This window comes from Saccopteryx bilineata, chromosome X (assembly GCF_036850765.1).
Source record: "Saccopteryx bilineata isolate mSacBil1 chromosome X, mSacBil1_pri_phased_curated, whole genome shotgun sequence".
Lineage (NCBI taxonomy): Eukaryota > Metazoa > Chordata > Mammalia > Chiroptera > Emballonuridae > Saccopteryx > Saccopteryx bilineata.
The window spans coordinates 95526889-95530649 of NC_089502.1; positions in this window are offsets into that span (position 1 = coordinate 95526889).

Consider the following 3761-nt stretch of genomic DNA (forward strand, 5'->3'; position numbering starts at 1 on the left):
ACCATATGTTGGGCCACAAAAACAACATCAGCAAATTCAGAAAAACTGAAGTTGTACCAAGCATATTTTCTGATCATAAAGCCTTGAAACTAGAATTCAACTGCAAAAAAGAGGAAAAAAATCCCACAAAAGTGTGGAAACTAAAAAACATACTTTTAAGAAATGAATGGGTCAAAGAAGAAATAAGTGCAGAGATCAAAAGATTTATACAGAATAATGAAAATGACAATACGACATATCAGAATCTATGGGATGCAGCAAAAGCAGTGATAAGAGGGAAGTTCATATCACTTCAGGCATATATGAACAAACAAGAGAGAGCCCAAGTGAACCACTTAACTTCCCACCTTAAGGAACTAGAAAAAGAAGAACAAAGACAACCCAAAAGCAGCCGAAGAAAGGAGATAATAAAAATCAGAGCAGAAATAAATGAATTAGAGAACAGAAAAACTATAGAAAAAATTAATAGAACAAGGAGCTGGTTCTTTGAAAAGATCAATAAAATTGACAAACCCTTGGCAAGACTTACCAAGGAAAAAAGAGAAAGAACTCATATAAACAAAATCCAAAATGAAAGAGGAGAAATCACCACGGACACCGTAGATATACAAAGAATTATTGTAGAATACTATGAAAAACTTTATGCCACTAAATTCAACAACCTAGAAGAAATGGATAAATTCCTAGAACAATACAACCTTCCTAGACTGAGTCAAGAAGAAGCAGAAAGCCTAAACAGACCTATCAGTAGAGAAGAAATAGAAAAAACCATTAAAAACCTCCCCAAAAATAAAAGTCCAGGCCCTGACGGCTATACCAGCGAATTTTATCAAACATTCAAAGAAGACTTGGTTCCTATTCTACTCAAAGTCTTCCAAAAAATTGAAGAAGAAGCAATACTTCCAAACACATTTTATGAGGCCAACATAACCCTCATACCAAAACCAGGCAAGGATGGCACAAAAAAAGAAAACTACAGACCAATATCTCTAATGAATACAGATGCTAAAATACTAAACAAAATACTAGCAAATTGAATACAACAACATATTAAAAAAATAATACATCATGATCAAGTGAGATTCATCCCAGAATCTCAAGGATGGTTCAACATACGTAAAACGGTTAACGTAATACACCATATCAACAAAACAAAGAACAAAAACCACATGATCTTATCAATAGATGCAGAAAAGGCTTTCGATAAAATACAACACAATTTTATGTTTAAGACTCTCAACAAAATGGGTATAGAAGGAAAATATCTCAACATGATAAAGGCCATATATGATAAACCATCAGCTAACATCATATTAAATGGCACTAAACTGAAGGCTTTCCCCCTTAAATCAGGAACAAGACAGGGTTGTCCACTCTCTCCACTCTTATTTAATGTGGTACTAGAGGTTCTCGCCACAGCAATCAGACAAGACAAAGAAATAAAAGGCATCCATATCGGAAAAGAAGAAGTAAAGGTATCACTTTTTGCAGACAATATGATCCTATACATCGAAAACCCCAAAGAATCCACAAAAAGACTACTAGAAACAATAAGCCAATACAGTAAGGTCGCAGGATACAAAATTAACATTCAGAAGTCAATAGCCTTTCTATATGCCAACAGTGAAACAACTGAGAAGGAACTCAAAAGAATAATCCCCTTCACGATTGCAACAAAAAAAATAAAATACTTAGGAATAAACATAACAAAGAATGTAAAGGACTTATATAATGAAAACTATAAACCATTGTTAAGGGAAATTGAAAAAGATATAATGAGATGGAAGAATATACCTTGTTCTTGGCTAGGAAGAATAAATATAATCAAGATGGCTATATTACCCAAAGCAATATACAAATTCAATGCAATTCCCATCAAACTTCCAATGACGTTTTTTAAAGAAATAGAGCAAAAAATCATCAGATTTATATGGAACTATAAAAAACCCCGAATAGCCAAAGCAATCCTAAAGAAAAAGAATGAAGCTGGGGGCATTACAATACCTGACTTCAAACTCTATTATAGGGCCACGACAATCAAAACAGCATGGTATTGGCAGAAAAATAGACACTCAGACCAATGGAACAGAATAGAAAGTCCAGAAATAAAACCACATATATATAGTCAAATAATTTTTGATAAAGGGGCCAACAACACACAATGGAGAAAAGAAAGCCTCTTCAATAAATGGTGCTGGGAAAACTGGAAAGCCACATGCAAAAGAATGAAACTGGACTACAGTTTGTCCCCCTGTACTAAAATTAACTCAAAATGGATCAAAGATCTAAACATAAGACCTGAAACAATTAAGTACATAGAAGAAGACATAGGTACTCAACTCATGGACCTGGGTTTTAAAGAGCATTTTATGAATTTGACTCCAATGGCAAGAGAAGTGAAGGCAAAAATTAATGAATGGGACTACATCAGACTAAGAAGTTTTTGCTCAGCAAGAGAAACTGATAACAAAATATACAGAAAGCCAACTAAATGGGAAATGATATTTTCAAACAACAGCTCAGATAAGGGCCTAATATCCAAAATATACAAAGAACTCATAAAACTCAACAACAAACAAACAAACAATCCCATAAAAAAATGGGAAGAGGATATGAACAGACACTTCTCCCAGGAAGAAATACAAATGGCCAACAGATATATGAAAAGATGCTCATCTTCTTTAGCTATTAGAGAAATGCAAATCAAAACAGCAATGAGATACCACCTCACACCTGTTCGATTAGCTATTATTAGCAAGACAGGTAATAGCAAATGTTGGAGAGGCTGTGGAGAAAAAGGAACCCTCATACACTGTTGGTGGGAATGTAAAGTAGTACAACCATTATGGAAGAAAGTATGGTGGATCCTCAAAAAACTGAAAATAGAACTACCTTATGACCCAGCAATCCCTCTACTGGGTATATACCCCAAAAACTCAGAAACATTGATACGTAAAGACACATGCAGCCCCATGTTTATTGCAGCATTGTTCACAGTGGCCAGGACATGGAAACAACCAAAAAGCCCGTCAATAGATGACTGGATAAAGAAGATGTGGCACATATACACTATGGAATACTACTCAGCCATAAGAAATGATGACATCGGAACATTTACAGCAAAATGGTGAGATCTAGATAACATGATACGAAGCGAAATAAGTAAATCAGAAAAAACCAGGAACTGCATTATTCCATATGTAGGTGGGACATAAAAGTGAAACTAAGAGACATTGATAAGAGTGTGGTGGTTACGGGGGGGGGGGGGGGGGGGGGGGGGGGGGGGATGGGGGAAGGGGAGAGGGAAAGGGGGGGGGGGAGGGGCACAAAGAAAACAAGATAGAAGGTGACAGAGGACAATCTGACTTTGGGTGACGGGTATGCATCATAATTGAACGACAAGATACCCTGGTCTTGTTATCTTTGAATATATGTATCCTGATTTATTGATGTCACCCCATTAAAAAAATAAAATTATTAAAAAAAAAAAAAAAAAAAAAAAGAAATCTGAGTTTCTTGTGATTGAATCATCCTCTTCCTGCTACAGAGAGTGAAACACACTTACTAATGAAGGTTCCCTTTACAACTGTAACTTTACCTTACAAAAGGGTAAAATATACTCTGTTTTCAGAAATTTTCCTGTCGCTACAGCCACTCAAAAGTAGTCAGCTCAAAATAATCCTTATATCCTGGCCACTTAGCTCAGTTGGTTAGAGCACTGTGCTAGTACAACAAGGTTCCAGGTTCAATCCTTAGTCAGG